Source organism: Varroa destructor, unplaced genomic scaffold (genome assembly GCF_002443255.2).
Source record: "Varroa destructor unplaced genomic scaffold, Vdes_3.0 BEIS01000001.1, whole genome shotgun sequence".
Taxonomy (NCBI): Eukaryota; Metazoa; Arthropoda; class Arachnida; order Mesostigmata; family Varroidae; genus Varroa; species Varroa destructor.
This window is the reverse complement of record NW_019211454.1, coordinates 3157221-3184595: the sequence shown is the minus strand read 5'-3', so window position 1 is coordinate 3184595 and position 27375 is coordinate 3157221. Positions and strand designations below refer to the sequence as shown.

The 27375-nt window shown below is 42.2% G+C and overlaps 1 protein-coding gene and 2 long non-coding RNA genes across 25 annotated transcripts in view; 2 read left to right on the top strand and 1 right to left on the bottom strand.

The window, feature by feature from the left end:
• LOC111245298 (uncharacterized) overlaps positions 1 to 20176 on the bottom strand; it is an 88812-nt gene extending 68636 nt beyond the window's left edge. For 16 of the 23 annotated variants that reach the window (XR_015320217.1, XR_015320208.1, XR_015320244.1 and 13 more), the window contains exon 1: positions 18991 to 20104. The gene's annotated coding sequence lies outside the window, so the exon portion shown is untranslated. Of the gene's footprint in view, positions 1 to 15681; positions 15831 to 18990 lie in introns of those variants that run through there. The other 7 variants (XR_015320272.1, XR_015320277.1, XR_015320207.1 and 4 more) reach the window with 6 other exon arrangements.
• LOC147758139 (uncharacterized) overlaps positions 1 to 27375 on the top strand; it is a 100938-nt gene that overhangs the window by 14998 nt on the left and 58565 nt on the right. The gene's annotated exons all lie outside the window — the stretch shown is intronic.
• LOC147758142 (uncharacterized) lies at positions 16153 to 17924 on the top strand. Its single transcript, XR_015320294.1, has 3 exons — positions 16153 to 16367; positions 16498 to 16913; positions 17363 to 17924. It is a non-coding gene; the product is annotated as an uncharacterized LOC147758142 (long non-coding RNA).

Genomic DNA, 27375 nt, shown 5'->3' with positions numbered 1-27375 from the left:
ATATAAAAAATCAGCTATAGAAAGCTTAGGTTTTATGTCGACTAAACGGCTTGTCGACCAAATAACACGTCATATTTATATGTCGTACACTTACGCGTCGGTGGCACCCTTTTAAAGTCTGATTTGACTTTTCCACACTAAAACCGTTAGAAAACAACCGTTACAAGGTAATGCTATTTTTCAGATCCTTGATGCATAAAATGGTCGTTCAGAAGCCATCATCAAGCTTAGAAATAAAACAGATTTCCTTACTGAAATCAGAAGTTTTGCAGAAGCAATAACTGTATCGGGTGCAAAATACGAAATAGCTGTATGAATTTTTCCTGATCCCCAGTCAAGCCCACTGTTGGCCTATGACCAGCTTTTTCATCCCCTAATAATAGCACGAGCGGCGTGGCGTCGTCATAATATTCTCGCACAAAATATGGCTAATACAGAATACTGGAACTTTTATGAAGGTAAACTTGTGGGTAGCGAAGCCATATGGGTCAGTGATGTTTCATGCAAAACTATCTTAGCCAATAAGATATATTAGCTAGCCGTTTCATGTCACGTTCACAGTAAATAGTGGTGGCTTCGATACTATTGTTAAAGTTAAAATACGGAAAAAGGAATCGCGCGTGCAGTACGTACTGTTTCATCGTCGTATGCCGATAGACATTTTGTGAAAAGCAAGTGTTCCTTTCTAATACATAGATGAAATGTTAGTATTTCCGTTCATGGACTATAGTTAGCGTGGTAATAGTAAAAAAAAAAATATTAATAAAATAATATTTTCAAGTTGAATGTGGCGATGGTACCCCTTAAATGGTAGTTAGCCTGGCAGTACTAGTAGAAGTAATATTTTTCGCGCTATTGCATACCATCGTCATCGCACAGAGCTGAAAACCAAGAAACCCTTGTCCTGTTAATTCAGTTGCTGTAAAGATAAAGTCGTTTGAATCGTAGCGAAGGTTTCATCAAATGTATTTTCAAATAAATACCCTTCAGTTCATCGTCATAGTTTACTTATCTAGTTATCTCCGCCGTCAAGAAACGCATTAAACAATGGCATCGTCCTATTCTCGCCTATGAACAATATTGCGACTTCGTATAGGAGGTCGCTCGCTCGCTTGGTGCTTCGGGACTCTCCGTGAAGCTTGGGAGCCACTGAGATGAGTCGGGAAGGCGATGGTGTTTGTTCATTAAGTCGGACGTTCGGTTCACACTAAACTTTGATACCCAATCTCATTTATACACTATTACCGTTCAGTCCAAAAATTCAACAAACGTGTTAGACTACTCTAATAGAAACAACATTCTGCGGCCATTTACGACTTCGGCAATCTTCTCACAAGCCATGTAGATTTCAAACTCTGGTCTTCATTATGTAAATTCTTGCAGTTACAGCATTCATCCAAACTAACGGTAGCTGATTGATGGTTGCTCATCTACGTTTGACTTAATCGTCCCTACCCTTCGAGCTCACTTACCTACGTTGTATTCTATTGCTTAGCTCACGTTTGCTCTTCTATGAAAACACTGAGGAGAACACGTACACGCTGGCCGGGAAGTTTTGCTAATTATTGAATAACTCCTCCATTATTCCGCCCAAAAGTCAACCGAATAAACTCTGTCGATTCGTCGCTCACTACTTCAAGCGTCAGTTTGATTAGGTAACGCTATTACGTGATGTCACAACGATATCTAGTGTTCGTGTTTTTCTATCGTCGCTCTAATGGCTTTCTTTTTCACCGTTGGCTTTGTCAAAAGTCTTTTCAGTCCACCTGTGCGTGTGCGTTTCTCCATGCAGCATCATTCGTAGGCAAAGACAACCGCTCCCCATTTCTCATTCGCTTCTTTCAGCTCAGTACCCGGTGCTCGTAGCAAGAAAACTTTTGGTTGAACGCTGTCTTCAGCTCTTATGTTAGGAAAAGCACAAGGTGGTCGTGCGGCTTTAGTCTTGTTTTCAGCGATCTTCGATACCACCTTTTGCTTTTGGCTGCTGTCGACGAAAAACGACCGACACGTCAGCCACCTGGGGTATCGGTTCGTATTGCTTGTGATCACTCTGAATAGTAAAATGGCAGTGATTGTTGCTGTCGTTGTCGTCGTCGTCTTGGGCTGGATTAGTCGGGACGGGATGGACCAGTCGAGGAGTAAGGACAGATCCCGCCGATGATGTTACCACAGCGATATCGCTACTGTACAAAGCGATTGGCGTTGGTCTTTTTGGTCATTTTTGCCCTCTGACCCGAACAGCGAGAGGGGAACAGCGCTGATCTGACTGAATGCAAAAATAATGATCCCCGCTCGCTTTGTTCTGCGTGGGCTACGGAGGATAGGCGAGACTGCACAGGTCCTCTGCGCACGAGACGTCTAGATATTAGTAAACAAAGCGTAACGTTCGGTCAAAAGACGAAACATTTTGTCGCTACTTGTCGACAAGAGAGATTATTAGGCGGACAGAAATGGTGGACTGAGCGGTGAGTGCGTACTTTGGTGATAATCTGAGGAGGAGCGCGATAGAGCCGGAGGAAGGTGGCTCGTTTAGTCCGTTTGGCAGGACAATGGTATGGCGGCCAGGAACGGAAGGGATACAATATAGTTAGGTATTGACTCTAATAAACGTCTGGTCAACCACGACTGCTACTAGTGCCACTATCGAGATGAGACCATTCTGCTGCACAGTTACCAACAGATTCTGACAAATAGGGCAAAGACGTAAATAATTATAATAATAGTTATATACATAGTGCTTGAGTCTGAATGGGTGTTGCTGTCGTTACGGAGAATATGTTACCGTCGCTGTGAACGGAAAGTTCTACAATGTAGTATAAATTGATGAATCTTTTTGTGGTCGATTACTGGAGCTTTTCATATACTCCATATCGATTTCGAAACCGAATTAGAATCGCATTGCAATGAAGTAGATCCTGTGAGCCGATCTTCCGATAATTATAGAAAGCCGTGTAACTTCAAAGGTGCTAACGGACACACACACTACATGTTTTCATTGCCTCTTTGAAAAATCTATCGCACCCCTTCAGATTAATCCTTAATAGCTATCGTTTCTCTATTTTTATAATTCAGCTATTCAACTATCAGATCTCCAATTTGCGCAGGGAGGATCCTTATTCTAAAGAGCTATTAGTACCGGGTAAATTGCCATTGCTGATCGTCTTTTGTAGAGGTTGGAGCTGTCTGCGAACCTTTGTGTCCTTTTTGCTGCTTTGCACATTAGGGTTAATTCTTGTAAATCGTCATTTTGCTAACTTTTCATTGGTTCGTTCATGTACTCATTTAAAGACCACAGGTGACCGGGGCCCGTGAGCGTACATCGCAACCTTACAGTGATGTACGATGATTTGTTAGCAAACGATTGGCGGCTAGAAGCAAGATGTATGCCCCCTTGTTCGTTTTGTCAGCCGCATAACGCGACGTGTGCTTATATATGGCGGTAGCTGAGCACAGTGAATCGGAGCTTCGTCTTAAAAAACCCATGACGCTCGCCCTTTGTGCCTTTTGTTAGCCTTTGCTAGCGACATTTTAGGCTTTGCCACTAATTGGTAGTACCAAAATGCCCTCCTTTGCAACACATTTTTCGCCTTTTCTATGGATATACATGCGCGTTAGATTATTCAACCTATGAACGTTGAAAAAACGTAGCAGGACTCATGATCATTTACAGAATACGGTGCCGTACAAATGTTGTAGGGCATGCTAGAATAAAATAGAGGCAACTGCTCCCTGAGTTGACTAGTGTTTTCATTTAAGCCAGCTCAGAAAGAGGAAGACTCTGTCCACAGTTTACTCTTGCTCTGCTGAATCTGAGTTACGCCCTATGCAGTCAATATCCTTAAGGGCCTTCCCACAACAATGCCCAACCGAGGGACGATTTTCTGAGTACAGGACAGTTACAATCATCCGACCAGACCAGAGACGACGCAGGAAAAAATTTTCAGAGTCAAATATTTACTTTATATCCATTTCGTATTCTTTTTTTTATCTTGCTAAAACCGCCTGCCCTTTGCATGGGTATCTGCTTTGAGTCCGACTGAACAAGTCGTCCCGTGGAGGGTCTGTGCTGCAGCAATAACAGTGGACGAAGTCCGCCTTTACATGAGACAGCGTGTACGGTATAGCCATGGCCCGGGCTGAATCTGCACCAGCAAACCTGCACGAGGAAAAATCGCTGACAATTTATGTATTAGCTCGGTGTTGACTTAGTTCTAAGTTGAAGGGCCGCACTTTTCTATCTAAGCTAGGCTATAGAAGAAAAAATTATTCGATAATTACTCCTGGTTTGAAGCAATGGACGCTAGGTTATAAAAAGCAGATCAAAGCGAAACACAGTCGACGATTGCCTCAAACAATAAGTAGCCTTAGCAACGACACAGAATATACACCCTGAGCGTCTATGACAGACGTAAAAGCATGACAAGTCTACACAGTGTGCATTGCTTAAGCAGATCATTCTGCATCTGCATTTAACAATCATTCACTATGGTAGATTGAAGCTATAAAAGGTAACCTCTGCTAATTCAGTTCATTAGAACATACTATCTAGTAGTTTTGTGCAGACCGTCATATTGCCCCCACATTGTCTTGGAACATAGTAAATACTACTGAACGAAAACTTGTATCCGCTTTGTGTTAAAAAAGAAACAAATTCTTGTCAAGTTAATAACTGCAATTAGAGAGATTTTGCTAAGTTTCCCAACTGGCTTTGAAAGAGGTTTATCTACTTTTAAAACGTAAGGTTTATGCCAAAAGACTGTCATATTTGTATATCTTCTATTCTAGGCGTCCATTTTTAGTTCACAAGCGTATGTACATATAGTCATAAATGTGTATATATATATATATACACATATAACTTAAATGGCCAAAAATGTAGAGAGTCAGTTATTTGTCAGTCTAGTTATTTGTTTTTTGTCAATCGCTTTTTTTTTGTACTACCGCATCGTATCAAAGTATTTGACAAAAAAAATCGGTCGAACGAAAAATCGGCTCAACGCCATGTAAATTTATGATCGCCCCTGCGTTACCTTCGAACAGAATCCTTTCAAACTTTTTATGACGCAACTTTTTATCGCTCGTTTAAAAAATCTATAACACGAAGTACAAGAACATGCCAATTCTAAGCACAATGTGCTTCTTTTTTGTAATTTATGTTTACCTCTTGGCGGGTAGCATTAGAAAGAGGATAAACGTTCTTAAATGCGTACTATTATATTTTCAATATGGGAAATATGTGAAAATTTATCATAAGACATTGCTGATTCACTGAGCTATTGGTGATGACGAAGAACGGCGTTGCGAAAGCAAGCGTCAAGGTGGGGGGTAGTCAAATACGCTGTGAAACAGTTGTAACTATAAGACAATATGAATACTAATAATAACAGTGATATAAATGCCAAACTTGCAAATCATCAAAATATGTTGATGTATCAATTTTGACATGATGTAGCAACCAACGATTTGGTATTGATTGGCCAATTTATGTTTGGTCGTCAAGCCATATTAAATAATAGGAATGATAGTAATCCTGCAACGTCACGTTTTAAACGTTTCTTCAGTAATCCCATAAATGAATCAGCTCAACTTTTAACATCGGTGAGGTTATGTTTCGATGATTTCGAGGATTTACCTCACGTAACCGATTTAACAAGAGGCGCCCCAGCAAACAGCTACCAGATGTTCCCTGTTTCATTCTATTTTGACTTCTGCTCTGCATATTTTTAGTAGACTAAATTGAATGCAGTGTATCAGAGAAATGTTTCCAGCGCGTCATATCCTAATCAGTGGACTGCATTTCAAGCCTTCAGATCGGATCGGTCTGATGAAAAGCGAACACTTTATTAAATCGTTAGATCTACTTTATTGAGAAGGCTTTACTAGGGAGGTAAAAGGTTTCAATAACGAAAACGAGAGAACTTTCGAAGGGGTTCAATAGTACGTCTATTTTGGACGATTCGTCTGTTCTAAACGAGTGAAGCAGCGTTGGACCTTTTCGAAAAAACTTAGCTACAATCAGTGCCAATACAATTGAATGCTTTTTTTTTTTTCAGTTTGGTTTTATTTAAAATCCAATATGGCACCGCAGATCTAAGTACCACCTAGCAACATCTCGACACTACCCAAACAAGTAATTCGTATAGCCCAAATGTTTCATTGCAAGAAACTCAGGTTTGCAATGCCGTAAAGTCTAAATCATAACAGTGTTTCATACAAATAGGTCTGAGACTACAAATTTTACCTGACAGGCATAAGACTAAGACTAAAGCAGATACAACATTTGGACGGTGCTCTGGTACGATGGACGGCTCTTCAAAATTTCATCAGAAAAACTCTACACGTCCAAATCGTTACACGCAGAGGTAGGGCTTAGAACACACATGTCTGAGAGAAGCTCGATGCCGCTATACCTCAATGAGCAGCTGTGAGATTTACCGTCGATCTCACGGACTTCAACTTTCGCTAAGGTGATTATACTGCCACGGCTCTAATCAAGCTTCTATTAACATCTAACTCGAGAACGTAGACAAAGCAGTACGTAGACTAACCGTTTTAATCGAACTGTACCTCGGACGTCCTGTAGAAAACTGTGTCCTCGAACTATGCGTAAAAAAAGCTCGTTATTATCTCGTGTTGTAGGTTGTCCTTCAATGGCCGTCGAAGAGACTGGTAACTCTAAACAGGTAGAGCCCCTTAGACGAAATATTAAAACGTCTAGGACCTTTTGGCCTAACTCGCACGAATGATGAATGCACTTTCCCGTTGATTAGTTAGTGCGTAGGATAAGGGCTCGGCCATTTATGAAACAAGCAAAATGCAGGCTGAAAGCTAGGAGTGATCGATGGCATAATCGGAATTGTTGTCAATCTTTTATCATTTTAAAGCAGCGTAAACAGAGATTTCGCTCAGACGAACAAATGTCGCAGGTTCGTTTCGATCATAGCATGTTCCTTCAACCCGTCTCGCCTGATCGGATTTCAGGCCAATGCAACGTGTCAGAATATTAACAGCAACAGAACAAGCAAACACGACGAGGACAGCCAGGACAGACCGTGCCTCGGAAGCATCTAAACGAAACGAATGGTAACGGAGGCGCGGGGTAGGAGTGATTTTTTTGGCATAATATATAGGCAATACTAAACATGTATTCTTTACTGAGTGCTCTAGTTGCTATTCACTTACGAATATAAAAACATGGCGAACCTATTGGCATTACTGGAGGGCGTACGTGACATATAATGACCATATTACAATTGTTTCTTCCGGCATCTGTACTTAATCGACTGCTCGAAGGGCATAGAATATCCGAGTACTTCTTTGTTAACATTACATATAGCTGAGATGAATTATTTACGTGTGGCTCGTTTAGATCATACTGGCTATGATAATTCTATCAGTACTGCATAAATTATGACTTGTGAACCAGACATGTTATGTCAAGGTAGATGGGCATGTTTGATTATACTACGGTGTCTTCCTTTTTTTTTTACTGAATTCCGTTGACCCCCGGAAATCTTCCGTGGCGCAGCGTCTAACGTCATGCCCATACGAACTATTGGACCCGATCATCATCGGCTACTGCACTTTGACAACGGAGAAATCTTTGCTTATGTTTGGTATTTTAACTGGAAAAAACAGATTGAGCTAAGCACTTGCTGTTAATCTCGTTCGATGTCAGTCACGAAGAGCCTTTTCATCACTCGACCGGTGTTCAGCAAAAGAACATATGTCACAAGAAGGTCCAATGGGAGATAATAGAGTGCCTAAAACTGTGCGAAACCTGCACGTTCAGGCAATAGCAAAGCTCCATCACGGCCCAGTTCGTATTTTGACACATACTTTTGTGTTCGTGCATGGTGATGACTTTTTTTAGTTCATCGTACACTTAGCTTTGCGGTCCGCTGTCAGCTTTACAAAGAGAGATCCATTTAATGAGAATCGTGCTGGAGGGGTTATAACCACAGCGGGACATCACTATATGAACGTCTTTTTCGAAGTAACTAGGTTTTCCAACGAAGCTGTTTTCGTCTACGCTGTTCAGCTACTGATTGTGTGGCTCAAGAAAAAAAGTCGTCCAATTGATTGCTTCAAGATTAGATGCGGTGTACCGTCTCACAATTTGATAGGGCGAATGGGTTGCCAAGATACTATTTTGTAATTGTACGGAACATTGTAATCGTTTCAACACGCGCCATTGCTCCTTCCAGTTGCTATAGTTCTATACAGTGGCACTGCTGTGAGCAGCGCGTAAACGGATCTCGTTTAATTGTCGCCGTCGTCAAATTACGACCAATTTCCAAGACTTGTACAACGATGGAATCCAGATGGATATTGCCTCCGACACGTGCGTGCATTACTCTACGTACTATAAGATATCATATCTACTGTTAGGCCACGTATTAGCGATGATCAACGATCGTCGCTGGTAACGAGGCGGCAGCTCGACTGCTGGAAGGCACATGGGGGCAGATTTGCTGGTCTGTTTATTATTACGATTGTGCTTATTTTTCGTTGAGCTGTCGCTGATCTTCAATACATTGTTGGATCAGCCATTATACTCGGTTACTAACACTCGCATAGTGGGTGTCGATGGGAGACAAGGAAGTTGTTTGGTGGAAGAGGAGGAGGAGGAGGAGGAGGAGGTACTTGATGATGTTGCGTTACGATTGAGGAACGACCGCTGTCGTTACATTGAATCTTCTTAGTCACCGTAAACGAAACAACAAGGTAACAGGCACATAATGACAATGACCAACTTTCGCGCTGGCCGGACTAAACGTGGTCGGTAAGTCGCCGAACGACTTTGAACAGGAAAATTGACACAGTAAAAATGCCTCTATGCATCCGCCATTAGTTCACTATATACATCGCTGCTAGCTTTTAATATTGCAGCGTGGCTTATATAGTTCACTGCATCGACGGTGAAGTATTCACCCCACGGACTATGATGTTGATAGCGGTGGAGGCTGAAATGGGCACTTTTTACAGAGGGCAAGTCGTGAACAGTTAGACCAGTGCTCCTATCGTACCACGATGCTCCTGTCGACGATCAAAGCAGAAATTGTTTGTAGAACGATATGGGACGGACATGAGCAGCTAGTTAGTGTTCTGTTCGTATTCATCAACGCACGCAAATACCTATATGGTCGTGTGGAACAAAAACATACATTTCTCGCTACGATAAAACAGGGACACAATGCCAGCCGGGTCGTCATTCGGCGACATCGCTCCAAGGAGAGCTCACGCCTTAGAGTGTATACAAACACACACGGATAGGTTTGACCGACGCGTGCTGGTACACTTGTAGATAGCGGATGATTTGTGTGAATACGGTCAGACATTTGTGATGCAAATAACCGTCCAAAGGTGCCAAAGAGAACGTAGTTTGATTCGTGAATTCCGCAAAATCCCAACAGAAATCGTTCGGCAAAAAGCGTAACGTGCCGAAAATGAGTACCGTATCGACATATGTGACGGTATCGTTTTTCTGAGCCTTTGTAATGGAGAGATCAATGTACAAAGATTGGAATATCTGAATAAATAGCTCTGGCTAGCAAAGCTCGGTCTTGTGATTCCTCTGGCGAGACTGTCGTGCTGAAGTCACATGCGTATTCAGGCACTCAATAGACCCGAAACAAAATAAGAGGTACCTCGAGAAGTGCAGTTGTTAACATGAGATAAAGCAGGAGTAGTAATAACAGTCGCAAATGCTATTGTGATAAAAAAGAGAAGTACTGCGACGACAGACGCATTGGAGTTTTTTGTGCGTTTCGTTTGCCACTAAATCTTGCTCTTTTTAGTAGCTACTATGTTACGACCTTAGTTCCGCAAACAACACGTGCTAAATAAAGAGGTAAATAAACTTATCAACGTAGTCGATTTCAGTTTGTAGCATAGAAATGTGTATATATATGTATAATACCAAATTTCAGTATATCAATAATGTCACTATCGACAGATGAACGTATACGACAAAATACGTTCGAGTCCATCACTGCTACCACCATTACTCAAACAGAAAACATCGGCAAAAATCATTATCGTTGTCGTGGCTGTCGCCGAACCCCCGCACCTCTGCCTGATGACCGGCGACTTTCTACTCTAACACCAGCATGAATTACAATGCAGGGGCCAGTAAAAGCGGACTGTGTCCAGGTGTCTATGGTATCGAACCCTGGAGAACTGAGTCGAACTACAGTTCAGCTGAGTTCAACTGGGTTGAGCAACTCCAACATCGATACCGCCATCCCAGTGACGATGGTGTGACGGGGTAATCGTAATGGTAGCTACTGGATTTGATGGTGTCCTAACGGACAAAGCCCAGATATCCAACTGGGCCAGCCTAGTTCTGTGGGGAGAATTCGAAAGTTCAGACCGACGCTGGAAGGACTGCAGCCACGCAGCCACCCCAGTCAGCCACTGAATAGCCATTGACGCGTCTTTCATTGCTGCTTGATGTGTCGTTCATGATTTGATGGTAACAAACTACAGAAGCTGACGCTAAGAACCGCCTCTGCAAGGCCAGCGTTCATCTTGCCAGCCCGGCATGGAGTCGTCCCGAAGACTTATTCTATTACTACGGTAGTAAATAGTAGATAATAATAATCATGCTATTCGTTGACTTTCTTAGCATTTCTTCTACTATCTACACTCGTTGCTATCATAACTATTACCGCAACTTTTCATCTTTGTGTCTATTTTCATTACTGTGCCCCTTAGACACAAGCATGATTTTTCGTTTGGTTATCGCATGCAGTATCGTCCAGAGCGACGTTGCACTCGATACAACCTATCGGGTCTGAGAATTTTTTCAAACGATTCTTCGCAAGTACGGTATTGACTTTGGCTGTACAAAAAGTGGCAACCTTTCGCTAAAAACAGCAGCTACGACAGCAGCATAAAGAGGAAATCGCAAACGCGACTGATCATACACCGTGCATAGCCCATGTTCAACAAATAGGTTTCAATCGGGCTAGTTTTCTAGGCCGGTCTTCCGTTCTCTTCGTCCACAAGCGATGTGTTGAAGCTCAAAGCTTGACTGGCGGTACAATAGTTCTTCAATTTTTAACGCCATACGTACTAAGCTACGATGCATCGAAGTCGATTACATGTCTGAGCTGCCTCCTCATCTGCTGCGAGAACTTTCCTCAAACCAGCGCATTTTCCATCTCAAATAGCTCCACTTTGTTCCACTGGCCACTGAATTTGTGTGGACTTAAGAGGAAACTGTCTACTACGCAAGAGTTCTAACAGAGGTATCGCGGCTTTAATTCGAACGTTGCACAGATATCCGAATAGCAGCAACGAAGGATCATTGTATACTAAGGGAAATCTGTTTAATATAGAAATCATATTATACAGACGTGCAGTAGTATTAACACGACATGCATCTTGTTGCCACCTGTATAGAGGCGACTTATCAGTGTCGTGTTCCTTGTAGCTATGGGATGGCGTCTACTTGTTAACGCCAACGTCATCTTTTTTTTGTCAGCACCATAGCACTGCTACTTCAATGGTTGAACTTTCCTAACAAAGCATAAGTCTTTTATCAGGTATCGATCGTTACCATCGCTACTAAAGATAACAACAGTAGTAGTAGTAACATTTACCATGTAGTATAGTTTTGTTTAAATAGAAAACGCATCTAAACCGAGAGCATTGATAAGATGGCGCTCATATCGAAGAACATACACAAGAATACTGGTAAATTCTCGGCCTCGAACAATAGAATAACTAAAATAATAAACTATTAGGTAACTCAGTCTTAGACAGATCGGGTCACCGGAAAGCTTTGGACAACGCTATCTGACCTACCGTGACGTTCAATAACGTAGGATACTTGCGAAGCGTTGAGCGCGATAACATTAGCTTGTACGGTGCGCTATAGATATTCAAACGAGCGCACAAACATATACCGATAACGTGGCGCTGTCCATCGTTCGACTGAAGGTAGTAACAGGCTAAAAAAGTAGAGGAAGTGTAAAGGGTACTCGTCCCTGTCGGCAAAACGTAAAAAGCCATTAAATCTATTCGACAAATTACAAACGAACCTACCGGAGAGTGATTCACTGCAACACGCAATATAGTCATATTGTAATTACTTAATACTACCAATATTATTCATGTTCTAGTTTCATTAGACGCTACAATGGACTTCCTTACTTTTTCGGCCTAGCTACGATATCATGTACAAGAGCAACAATCTGTTGGAAAAGAAACAATCTGTACTTCCCGTTTGATTTGGAGACCCGTATCACACACACTCATAACCGATGATCAACCGAACATTAAATCAAATATGTCAAACAAATCCTTTCCATACAGGAATAGATCTCCACCAACATCCCTTGCTCCAGCACCGCCTCCCACAGCTAATCGTTCGCCGCCATTTGTTTATCATGCACGTATGTGTGTATTCTCTATGCTCCTCGTTTACTGTTGTCTGTATGAACGAGATTTTTTACGCTGCACATACTATGGCCGTCAAACCGTCCCGCTGTGCTGGAAATTCGTTTCATCTAGACACTAAGCGAACCATTTAGTTTGCACGTCTCATATGGAGCACGCTCGAATCTTCTAGATTTGTCGTCCTTTTTCTGCCATTCTGTGCTATTACTCTGCTAACGCTCCGATGTTATCGACCTGGATCGTGAATCGGCAGAGATCAGAGAAAAAGAGAGAAGTTTTGATTTATCAAACTAGCGATCGTCAGTTAGTTACGGTTGTGCGTATCAGAGACTGCAGTCAGTTATGTGTCCACATGTCTCGGCACAGTACATACACGGCCGTTATCATCAATTCGAAATTGATATTGATAGTAATTGTTACACTGTGTTTATATATTTATTCGTTTGTATGTGTCTGTGAGCGCGATGTGTTCTACCTCGTCGCTCGAAAGATATCCCTAATGCATCAACAACGCCGCTCTCCGGCTCGAACCTGGTCAAAGCGCATCGACCCTAGGCTAACAATTCTGAACGAATCGGCTAGCTTTGGCTGTAGCTATGGCCCTACTTTCTGTTAATTTTTAGCTATCCCAACTATAAGATCAGTTCTGACTGCCGCTGGGTTCACTTGGGTCAGCTCATGGACGCCTAGCCAAATCAACTGAGTTTGGGTTTTTAGTCGCACTAAAAAAGAGATGAGACGGATTACGTTTCCAATCAGCAGGCTCTACTCCGCCAACAGTCGTATTGGCTGGCGCTTCACAACCATCATGGCTGGGAAGCTACATGGAAATAGAATGAGAAGTGGATTGTGTCTCCTCAATCCGCTCAAAGACAGGTCAAAAAACAGGACACACATGTTCACGTGTAACGAGGCTCTGCACATCCTCTTGACATCGGTGAGGCTGGTCGCAGCATTGCGGAATTCTGCCGATCGCAACAAAAGCAAAATGGAGAGTTCCGATGTACGATCAGTTTCAACTTACGTTCAGCATCACCCGCGGGCCCTGGGCGGTACATCGACTTCTCAAGGAGGCGCTCGTCTGATGACGTTTCACTTGTCACCAGAAAAGGCAGACTTGCTAATCTGCGCCCAGATCTGAAGCGTTTTCAGGGTTTCGTTGAGGAATCGTTAACCAAATGTTCTCCCGTAAGGGAAGCATGACCATGGGTTACGAGGCAACGAAATCTCGACTTGCTCCAACGATTTTTGTTGGATCATGTAGATGAAGCCTTAGGGTAACGTCTACGGTCTTAGTGAGCTGCTGGTGGATTCGCCGTTTCAGTCAACTTTGGTAGAAAATGACGCTGCTCGAATAGACGACCAACTGACTAGCTGATTCGTTCCCCGACAAATCGCTACATCAAAGGGCGTAGATATATACTAACAGAAACATATATCCTATTTAATGTTGGGATTAAATAAACTTGCTTATTGAAATATTAACTACTTGGAACTGAAATAACTTGGAGCAATATTCAAGATTGCGACCCCGAACAGGGACGCATGGTATCGTGATACTCTTCGCCAATAATGTTCTTCGCTAAAGGAAATGATAGCATTTGAAGAATACCATTGTTTGCTTAACCACTTTAATATGGTACTATTTCGGCTGCACTGCTCAATGTGCAATAGTGGCATAACGCGCGTACGTGTCCTGATGTAAATAACACTTGTAGCCAGCTTATCGTTACTTGCGCGGTAGTATAGAAAGTTTCTATGGGTGAAGTTTCTGTAGATCGATGACAAGGGCTTGATTACGAAGGAGGAAAGATAAAAACCAAGGTAAAAACGAAGCTACATTTACGAACGCCGGCGCAATCAATTCTTCATCTCATCATCGTTTCAGACTTATAGGGAAGATCGAGGCTAACTCACAGCACCAGGTGACCGGAAATGTCGCTAATGCGTTTCTCTTCAACAGATGAAAAATCGTCAAATGACGATGAATTACTTTTTTTTTTTTTAGTATTTTCTTTGTCCCAGTTTGCAGAATGTTTGTCAATGTGTAATCTATTGAATTTGATCACTTTTCCGCGCCAGTGAAACCGTATATTTCGTTGGGTAGCAGTACTGAAACAATATATATATATATATATATATATATATATAATAGGTGCCGGTATTCAAAAGAGATCTGTGTATGATAACCACTGACACGTGGACGCGCATATCTGTCTATGGCTGATTGAATTTGCTAATGACTAGCTTGGTTTATTTGAATCAATGGACGGTCGATCTCGCGACAGACAGCGCGATAGCCCGTGTCTATTTACCGACGTTAAGCACGAACGACCACAGCTAAAATTGACTGTTTGTGTACGCAAGTTAGACGTAAGACGGACGAATTTCTGCAACTTGAAGACGTACGTTCCTCACAGAATATTGTGGTATGTAGGTAACAATCGAAAGATGCCGAAAGCGGCGAGAGGGACAAAATCGAGAACGAAATCATTAGCGGCCTCTAGGAGCGGCAGCTAGATAGATCAGCTCCTCGTGATCGCTGTTGCCATTTCGAATAAATGATGCACGTCTAGCGATTGCCATGGGCAAAATAGAAAATCCCGACACTTTGTCACGCTGGTGTTCTGTACGAATCGACAATCGCTGATGATAATGGTGATGAAGCCCGCTAGATTCGAACGGGCCGTTACGCCGTGGCATTGTAGCAATTTTTTTTGACGATGGCAAGTCACATTGGCAACGTATCTCTTAATTTATTATGGCGATCGCGTGAAAACTGTGCAAATTTCACCCCGCAGACTCTAAACTATGTGACATTTCACTAAAAACGTTAATTCTAGTACTCGGCGTGAGCCTGTTAACACTTTTGTTTTGTACTCGCTTATTCTTTATGTCACGAAGCTGTCAAAGCTATTTGGCTGGACGCCATTAATTATATAACAGCATACGAACGGGAAACTATGGCTATATAGACCTCGTCAGAGCTAAAAATGCTATAACACAGCGCAACGATATTTCGTAACAACGCATGGTCGGTGTTAATTAGGTTAATGGGTAAATGAGAATAAAACAGCGGTAAGAAACTTCGCCCATAGAAGTACTATAAGGCCGGGTCGCGCTGCATCGACGCGGAACGTACCGTGTTTTGCATAGATATAATAACATCGCACTAGAAATTCTCGCATCACACGTTCAGTTGAATGAATCCTTTGTCGTACATATAATGTTTAATGAAGGGTGAAGGGTGAAGTGCACTGCCCCAAAGCGTACCTCAATAAAAATCCATTTGTTTGATGGAAAGTGATTCTGCCCAAAGCTTCGGTAAACAGGTAGAAATTCCTCTTGAACGCGTCCGCTGGTCCTATTACCAGATGCTTCAATGGCCCAGGCTACTGTGACTCATTGATAGTGTGTTACTTCTAAAAATATCAAAAGAAAGCAAAAAAGATCTCTAGTTAAAATACAATTAGCTTATTTTTTCATAGCCCCCTAACAGTGTTAGAAAATACAAGGGTCCGGATTGTATTATACGGTCGCTCCAATCGAACGTAAGCGGTGGTTTCTGTCTTCGTTGCGACTCCCACACTTACGATTTGTCCATGTGTCGACAGTCACTGGACGGATGTACGTACTCGTACACTTTGCGTTGATACGTTTTCGACAATGTTTCGTCTTTACACGACGGCGCAGCTGTGAACACTTCTTTACTTCATATCTTGCTTGCCCCGCAAACCTTTAGTACAGGAGTTGGGCATATTCTTCGGGATCTACATATCTGGCTGTTTTTACTGCCTTCAGCACATCCATCCATCCATCCATCCATCCATCCATCCATCCATCGGTTACTGCTTTGACGCTTCAGTAATAATGATAATGATGTGCTTGTTTTGTATGATAACCGGACGTGTGCAACTGGCGCCAGCGTCAATGACAGCCTATATAACTACGTAATGCAGGTTATTGCATGATTCGACCTTAGTTTCTTTGGTCGACCGTTTACTTGAAACTCGACTTCATGTCTTAGCTCTTTTCAGCACTATTTCCAGTTAGTTAGTCCCGTCTTTGTCATTGCTGCGGTCTGTATAGGTGTTCCACGGCGTCCAGTGCAACATTTGCCGCTGCAGCTGTCGCCGTCGCCGTCACCGTTGTTTTCTTCGCTGCTAAAGAACTTCTGCTCGTTTAAACTGAACATGGAACAAAATAACGAACGACCTCTTCTTTTTTATTCAAATTTTTCTATGGCGGCTGCTGCTGTTTTTGCCGACGGCTGCCAGCACTTCGACGCTTTATGAAAAGGATCTCGCCCCCCGCCTAGGTAGCAAGCAAACGGCCAGAGACAGCCCTCAGCTTGCGGTCTGATTGATACACATCTCTGCGAGAACGATACCCAGTTACCCGGATCGAAATGCTCCTGCTGGGTCACATTTTATGAAAAATAAATAAAAACGGCTTTATCACTGCTCTGTGATGTTTCGTCGCTAGGTCTGTGGGAGAAACTCCAGGTAAGTTCAACAGCGAGACCCTTCCTGACAGGCGATTCTTAAAAGTAATTCGGATTACGTGTTTACAAACCCACCCAAATATACGGGTAGCAATATGATCTTAGCAGCTATCGTAGTGGATACTAGTGACCTTTGAACATATTAGCAATGATTGCCGCCACTGACGTTGTTGTACGATTACATCACGACGGTGTACCAAACAGTCAGGGGGCGCCTTCGGATTACCAATGGCAGAAGGGATATAACTGAAACGTCGTTGTAGCCACTGCTGGCTATAGGCCTGTTATTTCGTCAGGCTGTTCGAGGAGGTGCAAACTGGATGCTGTCGTTGTTATTGTTGTTCAAACTGCTGTTGTTGTTCTTGTTTGTTTGCCGAATTTTTCATGGCTACTTACTGTGCTGCTAACGCCGCTACTGCTGCTGCTGCTGCTGCTGCTGCTGCTGTCCAGATTTCGCCGCACGACGAAATAACCGCATAACGAAGTCGGTCGTAATGGTTATGGTGATGATGGGCGTGGGAGAGCAGGGCAAACCACTGTAGCAGAAGAAAAACAGCGGCAAAAACCGCTCGTGGGGTTGGACAAATACCCATGTTTTTTTCGTGTTCTTCTTCTTCTTTTACGGCAATTGTATTCAGTGTCGCGGGCGGCTACACATGTCTGTACATGGCTTCTAGTACTGATAAGCACTTACCCGTGCCACACGATGGGGCTGGACAGAAGAAGCACATTGCTACTGATGAGGATCGTGGTGGTTATGGCGATGGCCAACACTGCAGTTACTTGACTTTGGCCTGAGCGATTAATTAAACCTTAATAGTGATATTTGTACACACATAACCATTGTAGGAAAGTGAAAGCCTGAAAGTAAGTAAACTAGCAATGAAGGGAACAGTGCCTGACACGCGAATTGTAACATGTACATTCTTGGACAAAATAGGTAGGATTACCGATGAAAGACAAAAGGACGCTTGGGCGAATTACATTTTTGGATGGTTTATTGATAGTTTCATTAAGAAAAGCAAACGCCAAGGAGTTCTTCCATTGTGGGAAAGATGAGAGAGAATTCAAGCCAGTGTACTGCTAGCAGTAAACTACCTCGTGCTTCTACGCACAATCCAATCCAAAGTCAAAACAGATTCAATCATCTAGTTACCTAAGTTACTAGGGTTTTAGGAACTTTCATTACCGAGTAAGACTTTAAGCTGCACAAACCAGCAAAAATAATCTGCGACAAAAACATCGCCTGCAATACACACTGACTATAACTGTGATTTTACAAATCATACATGCGTGTGCAAACAGATTATTTTTAAAAACAAAAAAAAAAGAGATCCAGCCTCGCTTTATGCCACTGGCTCATGCTGACAAAAGATTTTTATTTTTTAGGCTTTAACTGTAAATGAATACTGTGATCTTTATCATCCCTGATATCGTAATATGCAGATACCCTAAATATTCCTTAGATAATACCTCAGTAAATGGCAGATTACTTTTTTAATCGTAAAGTTACGATAAATTTAAGGTGAGGTGCAATAAGATATTATGCGGAGATTAATTCTGCAAAAAAATAAGGTCCCGATTCGCATTTAAGGCCACATATGGAATCACTGTTGCAGATTATTGCCCGTGAAGCTTTATCTTCAAATCATCCATTACAAAACTCACTGGACCACATACAAAATAGGTACACAGGAATCTGTAAGGCCGCAATTCGGCAATACACTCGTTACCTGACGAGCATAAGGAAAACAGTGCCTAAAACCCACCAGTTATTTTCTTCATATTAAAATCGACTTCATGTCATAAATGTATTCATTGTTAAAAACGAGTTAGTTTAATTGACAAGTTAGGACTAACTTTGTCTGATTTATCCTCTAGCTAATGGTGATCTAGCCACAAAGGGTGCAGCCGGCGTATTCTATGCACCTTGAACCTTTTCGCTCTATTTCGTATTAAAACTTTATAATTTCGGCGTTTACTTACTCATTAGATGTTTTTATTAAACGCAACTAGGCGGCATTATGTCGAATTGTTCGTGCGTAGGCAGGCTATGTAGCTTCGATGCAAACACTTACCGAAAATGAAGTTGTCGTCCTTTAACTTCCAGTTGTATCCGATAGCTTTTTAATGTTTTGCTCCATCCTTTGTTCGACAAAGAACCCAAGGTCTATTTTGCATCCTATTATCTATTAAGGTTAGAATAATTTCTAATAATGATGATGAGATTGTTATCCAAAATAGATAGAAACACCACGATGACGTGTAGTTAAGGCAGTCACATGATCCATTATCACAGCCGAAGCCACCATTAGCACTAGCCCGGGGCAAAGCACTTAATTTCTATAGATCGGCTTACTCCAAATGTAATCTGTTAGTCATCCGATAAGCGTCCATATCTCCCACAACAGACTGACCAGCATGCGTCAAGGAGTTCAGTCAAAGGTCGCACGATTGATTCTTTGCTTAGACGACTACATCCTTTTCTGTGCGGGGGATCTTAGTTACGTTCACTGGTCTAACGTTGTCACGCTATAACCCACGGTGTCACCGGGTGCCCCACTTCGATTTTGTGCTAATTGTATAATTGATAAAATCTTTAAACCCTAGGCACACAGCAGCGGTTGTTTAGCTAGATCCGAATCAGATTGTCGCGAAGTTATAAACCAATACAATATTCCAAGTGGCAGTTGAGATTCTCTCTGATGGCTTTCGAGATCCGTCAGACGCTGCTGTTATCACAAGCACATTCTTCGCCCTAGTCGCGTCCTATTCAAATACGCCAGTAATCATTACCATCAGAAGTCGAGTGGCTTCTTCTCGTACTGGGTATACATTATACTTGTTATTGTTTCTTCAATAACATCAGCTTCTACTGTATCAGCATCACCAGTCGAGCAGACTGCTCTAGCAATGGCGCAGCTGTATAATACGCTATCTCGGCAGCTAAACAGTGCACGGTGTGAGCCTGCGTTGATATTGTCGCCGTCGTCACGCAGTCTCTCGGGGTCAGTCACTACTGGCGCCAGGTTTTACCAGCGATGGCACCGCGCGCGTAAACGGCCCCGTGGCACCGCCATGAGGGTAGACAACGCTGCAGCAGCGGCCGCCGCTGCTGGCGCGGCGTTGGAAAGGAGATCGGCCACTAAAAGAGTGAAAGGGTCATTTGGCAAGGAGGATGGGGAACAGTGGCAGGGGCGGCCCACTGCAAACAACAACTACAATAAGCCGGAGAAAAGGACCAAGAGAACACAATGGCGCGAGCTCTGCTGGCGTCTCCTGCTGCTGGTCCGGCGAAGGCAGATGATCCGTAATCAAGCTACAGCGATTGATGTTGGCCTCTTGGACGCTGCTAGCCGGAAAGACGCGCAAACCCCTCTCTATTTTCTGGGAACGCCAACGCAGGCGGCACGAACGCGGCAAAGGTTCTTTCAGTTAGTCAACGAGCGGCGATGATGTCTGTCGAGAAAGCAGCAATGCCCCTTTTTACGGTTTGTGAATGAGGGTAACTTAGCGAATCAATGGGAGTATTGAAAGAATCCTACCAAGTTCCACACATAACTCATGCGCTATAATTATTGTTATCCCAGAGTGGCCTGGGGCATGGTGGACGAGAGTTTATGATATGAGTCCTTAGCATGCGTTTTATAAGCTGCCTACACGGCGGGGAACCTGTGACAGATAGCAAACTTAAGAAATGCTTTATAATATCAGCAGGCCTTTAAACAGAAAAGCTGATCGAAGATGTAAAAAATACTGTGCGGATACGGCTTTCGTTTCTTGCGGAAGGAGGGGACAATGTTAGGTCGAGCAATAGTAGAACACGTTTCATGTGTTCTTCTAAAGTGGAGGATTGCCTTCAACTAGACGAGGAAGGTCGGAAAATAGGCCAGTGCATAGAAGTTAATAGTCATGTTTCATTATGCAACAATGTGTTGCATCGAATTGTGCTGGCTTGGGTTGCCATCGATGCGATTCATGATCAAACAAACTATGTCATATCGATATGATTGAAGTGCTATTCAAAATATGGCTATCGGCTAAATTGGTTGATATTTCATTTTGCACAAGATGCATTGAGGGTTGTTGTATACCCGTGTCTCGCTATTGGCACAGACAAATGATAAAGGCGCACAACAGTTTTACAAAGGTTAGGCTTTAGTGTTACGCAAAAGAGTATGACCGAATGAATTTACGACTATGACAGAAAAATAAGTTTTGAAAAAAATAAGCCTTGATTTAGCAGTTCTGCCGTGCTTCATCTGTTTGTTGATTCATTGCTGTTTGATTTTTGTGTATTTTGATGAAATTCGAAAAATTTCGGAAAATATTGTTTAAGTATTAACAGGTTACGTCTCTATACAACGATGCAGATCTTCAGTGGCAATAGGTGTCAACAGTTATCATAACGGCTAATTGCGCAGATCCATTCGCGTGCCGCTTCACTGCTGGCGTAGAAAATCTTAACTAGCGATAACTGAGGTCTCGATGTAAAGGATCTTCGCAAGGGACCGTTAGCGGTCGATAGGTGTCATGGCGAGGGCTCCTGAAAACCGCTCTCACTTAAAGGAAACATTCACACAGCAGACAACAGTGGATCAAAGCTGCCGCGCAAACCTAACCGCTAGTTCTGGATTTAACATAAGTGTCGCCCTGGTCAACGTATGATCTTAATTTCTGTTCCTTTGTTTCTACTCAGATGAAATACTTTACGTCCGAATTCGTCATTGGGCATTCACCGTAGGAAGACTGGTCAGCCAACCAATTTCCTAGCACGACAACTATTTGCAGCACCTAACACGTATCTCTCTGTAATTCGTTGGCAGGTTCGCTGCAGTTGAACCACTATGAAGACTTCCCCTTTTGCATGACAACGTCTTCGTGAAGTTCATCACCGCTACTGATAATACCCTGCGCCTGTTTTAGCTAAGAGAAAGAAGGGAACAAATACTTCAGCAAATCGTCCATATAGAATCCCCTCTTATTTCTCACTGTTAAAAATGAATGGTTTAGAGTTTTTACGTCTAGTGCTTACTGTTATGCATCGTTTCGGACGACTGACTTCCAGTAGAAAATAATGCAAGGCTATGGATGGTGTTGAAGTCAAACCGCTTCGCCTACGCCTAGGCCATAAGGGGAAGGAAGCGAGTGAATATTACAGATTTTGAGTTGCAACTGCCTTAGTATTGTGTCGACCCCCCTCCCCCCCCCGCCCCGCCGGCACAAAACAAATGTTTTTTTAAAGATTCAGACCTAAATGCTTAGAAAGACGTGGACATCTCACTGTCCTACCATACCACTAACGTTCTTGTGACCTGTTTAAGATAAACCATGTCACCAGCCGCGCTTTATTCGGACTGTTTCAAAACTTGATCAGCTTACGTTATGTCTACGTAATGAAGAAATAAAGCATAAAAACGACAAAGGAAGAGGAGCTGAAATTTATCACACTTAGCGATGCTTGCGCCGACTAAACCATCGACAACGCCTAAAGCTGCTATATATCGGCTGGTTGAAACCGTTGAGGACACGTACGATTCTTCTCAGTGGACCTTGCGAAATCTTCGTACAGTCGGCGGTATCGAGCCGACGGTTGCTAGCGGAAGCACGTGTTCGCAATGTTACTCAAACTTGATCTTTGGAAAAGCTCAATTCGATTACGAGCTTGATGAAAAGACATTGAAATGCATCAAGACCGAGCAACAATGGCTATCGACGATGATACGGCACACCAGAGATTCATGCGCTTTAGTGGGTCGCATCAGACATCATTTTCTCTTCTTTATAAAAAGAAAAAACATGACGTGTTAATAATAACATACAGTATTGTTTCTACTAACGAATTCACACACGTTCAGCCTGAACCCTTTAAGGTAATACGGAGTACTAGTGACCTAAAGGGAAACTATTAAAAATGTCACGCGTACTTTTTTGCGAAAGCTATACTGCAGTCTTGTGACGAATGGTGTAATAAATACGTTATCACAGTACAATGCGTCAGACGTTGACGTGTAAAGCCCGGCAATAGACCTTAGTTCCGTCACGAAGACATATTACTACCAGCGTTAAAGATTGGGCTTGAACAAAACGCTGACATTTATGCGATAGGAGTCTGGAAAGTTTACCCAGGTACGCGTTTGCCCCTCCAGCATTTTGACGGATTCTGTATGCTGCGTTCCAGCACTCCACGAGCAGTCTATAGATGCGAAAATTCACGTTGAGAAGACCTTAACAATGGAACTATGTCGATATGATTGATGAATAGCTGTGTTCGATAATCTAAAAGAAATTTCAAAGAAATTCTCATAGATCACGCTTATGTCTGGCTCAGATCAGGTTCATGGCTTCGATAAATCGTTGTGTTATTATGAATTGGATGACGGCTACAGATAGGTGTGTCTAAGTGAAGTTGAACTACTTTCAATATCTTCATAGTTCGACTCGATAGTTTAATGGCAACTACAGGGCCGGCATGCGATTATAATGATTTGCCTGCAATATGCCTAACTACAAGTTCGTGGAAACGATTTAGGTAGTAATGAAGTTCAGTACCATATTTGTACTATGTCGTAACGCGCTTGAATTTGCGATAGTGCTATGATCGCTTCTGATGACGAAGGAGGGAGAAGTGAGGTAAACTTCGGATTGTTCTGATGACACAGAATGATCAGCCTATTCTCTAATGTTACGATGGCATTGCGCGTAAATGTGGTAGCCGAAAACATCGAATTCACCCATCCAATAAGTCATGGGGTACGAAAACTGCGCCAGAATCAAAACTGAAAGTCTTCAGCCCTGAAGTATTTCCGAATTTGTTGATTTTCAAAGAAATAGACAACATTTTGCCGTGATCAAATTCGATAAGTCATTCAATATGTGAAGGCAGAACGTTCTAATATTCCACGTTTTTGGAAGGCGATAAGTTACCAATGTGTATCTATTGTGCGTAGACGCAATTTTAGATTTATCGCCAGCGTTTCTTTTTTGCCACGAAAGGATGCCGTTCTTGTATATACTTCAATGGGTATCGTGTCCCTCATCTACAATCGAAATGAACCGAAGCTGATAATAGTTCATGTATTTTAAAAAGAATATGGATACAAGACACGTTCGGGAATATGGCTACTAAGCTTTAGGTGCATAACATTTCGTTCACATCGGCCTCATCTAACAATCGCAAATATATTTATTGTATACTTGTACAAATGTGCAGCTGCACAGTTCAAGGCTCATGAGCGTATATTTGTAACAGGAACTCCGCAGACCGCGTAAAGAACTTGTTTAGCCCGTGCCACGGGCTCTAAGAAGGGGCCAAGTCTGCATGTTCTCTCGGATGACACGTGATTACGTCTATCTCGCCTACGTTCTATCGCATTTCAAAGATCCTCTTGGCAAGCTTGCACTCTTGTGGCTATTGTTGGTGACAACAATAGTGTACTACCGTGGCATAGGTTTCGACGTATATGCTTTCAAGCGGGTTCCTCGATGTTGTGTTGCCAAGTGTCTCTTGAAGAGTCCCTCTCTTTTTAAAATCTCAACGGAAAGTGTCTTGACACGCGGTCTACAGGAGTAGACACGATTTGTTCTGGTACTGCATCTTGTATAAAGTTAACTCAGTCTTAATCTGGATACGTTATCGGCTGAAATCGTATATCGAAAAATGCTGAAGGTTATCCTTAGTTAGACTTTCGTGAACGACTATAATCGCTATTGGATTGACGTTGGCCATTGTCATACGGATACAGCACCACCGAAATTTTGCTAGCAAAATCGAACGCTTTTGCCGTCTCGACAGGATAAGCGAACTTAAATAAATGCACAGTTTTCACACACAGGTTATACACAAGTGTCAAGAGGTATTTCGTCGGAACCTTTGTGACCTTTTATATATGCACTGTAATAGTTAGATATAGTATAATAACAACTAGATAGATATAGTATTAATCGCTAAAGCTTTAGGCTCGTATGAGCAAAATGAGAAACGTCGGAGCATTAGCCGAAATGCACGAAAACTAATCATGATATAACCTATTTAGAATTAGCTTTGTCATTGTACTTTAAGCTGATACCTGTTTGAAAGGAAAAGGACGATCATTTGTAACATGGTCATTTGTTATATTAAATATATTCGAAAAAAAAAAACACTTATGAACAAATATTGCATCCTCAATGCATTCATCATACAGGCAAATAGATTTTGCTCATCGGTGTGTCTTAAAGTGCAACTTGTATAAATAAATCTGATTATCATGCTTTGGGCAATGTCTAACCGTTAGGTATCGTTTCTATCAAAGGTTCTGCTTAATCAAAAGTAAAAACCTGTGAACCATCGTTTACCCTGCCCTTCCTAGAACGAGCCACAGAAAATTGCTATAAACGATATCTAGCGCTTGTAATAGTTAACAAAGCGAAAAAGGTAAAACCAAACATGCTGAGTATGTCGCTTTACTAGATGGAATATGAAATAAAAAAAAATTCTATCTGTCTGCCCGGTGTGTAACGTTAGTTAGCTGCATGGTGACAAAAGAAGTCAGAAAGTAAACAAGATCTTCTCTTATATCCGTCAAATGTCACCTTAATCTTATGTCGTCGCCAAACTCCTTGTCCCTTTCTCCATAGCCCGTTCCGATGGATTGTCGCGTGGTACCGTGGGGTAAACCGTGTGGGATCTCGTACAAGGCCATGTCGTCTGAGCTCGAGATTATTTCGCAGAAAGATCTGCTGAGTCTCAGTGATATAATTGTTCTTCCCCTAAACCAACCGATGAACTACCGTATTAGGTCTATGGTGCATTAACCAAAGTGGCGGGTGTTTTTCGCCTAACACCACAGGGGGTACTTGCATTGCAACGAGCGCTTATCTAAAAATATTGTCCGGTATGCCTATGAAAGGGCAATGGCAAACCCAGCCGAAAAATATGATTATTTATTACGGAACAAGATCATAGTAGAAATCTACCACGGGGTCCATGTTTTAATTACCTAAATACATTATTTGATGACAGACATCATAGATGATACTGTATGTGTTATCGGGTCAACCAGTTCTGAACGAGACATGAGCGTTGTTGTAACAAATAGTACATTCGGTACGAACATAGACTTAGATACGTGGCGCTGTAATCATAGCAAATTGTAAACAATAATTATGGGTATTAGTATTCAGTGTGATTCATGCTATTAGTATTTGTTTTAATTTCCTTGCTTAATGCTCCCAGAATGTGCTAAATCGACGGCGGGCCGGGAGAAGAACTCGAAGCCGCGAAAACGAATCCTGTCAAAATTTCATATGTAAGTCATTATGATAATATGTCCATCTGTTAGACGCGGGGTCATCTAGCAGACGCTATTCGGCAGAGATTCGGCGGTCGTCCGTGATTTATGTAAGATATACTGCAGCAATGGCAGTCGCTATACGGGAGAGTTCCTTGGTAAACCCGTTTGTCATCAATCGACAACAAAGATCCTACCCGACACCAGCCCGTGAATATTTAAAAAGAGAATGCGTCTTACAACGATTGCATTGCGCCTATTTTTGACAAGAGGAACAAGCAATAACACACGTGTCGACATGAAGAAGCACATGAACCCTGTCGTAGATGTATGTTGATACTTAAGATGCGAAAGACACACACTTACTTACGGTTATCACCAGTAGCCCGCTACTAGGCTTACAACCAATTTGTTTTTGGTTAAACATACTTCTAGCGATCAATTTGGCCGTTTGTAGAATTTCACCGATTATTACAATATAATGTCGCCATCGAAAATCTACGTTTGACTATAGGAAAAAAGAACTTTCTTCAAAAAGCGGCCACTTTGACTCAGCACGATTAGGAGAGGTATTTAGGACGTGTTGATAGGTTTAGTCCTAGGAATTAGCCTTGCGCCTCACGTAGCGGCGCATGTGAGCGCAAGTTAGCAGCCACTCATTTATGACTCAATATGCGTCATATGAAATGTTAGGCTGACATAATAGCACATTGCTGCTATGAACTTATATATGGAAACTTGCAAATTCGTTAATTATGTTAATTAACTTAAATTAAATTAAGAAAATAGGAGAACCTTCGCTGCGCGTCTGAATATGAATCTAATCACAGATTCAAGCTTCCTAACGTAGATATAGATTATGAGGAGTATTATATTTAGTCGGAATAACCAAAGCAAGAGCTGGATTAGACCAATCCCAATTAAATTTCGGCTATACGACTATAAAATGTTCACCAATTAGATGGAAGCATCACAATTCAGGACAAATTGAAACGGTAAAGTGGCTTTCCTTTCTTGTTATTAAGAATAGCATTATTTAGACAATTATGTTGCAAGCAAATACCCCTATATTTTTTCAGCTTCGAGGAAGAAATACATACTGCAACACATAATATCGATTTTCGAATACAGATACTGTAGCGTATTGTAGATGCAGCTTAGCGAAATAAAATAATAAGGAGATGAAAATTA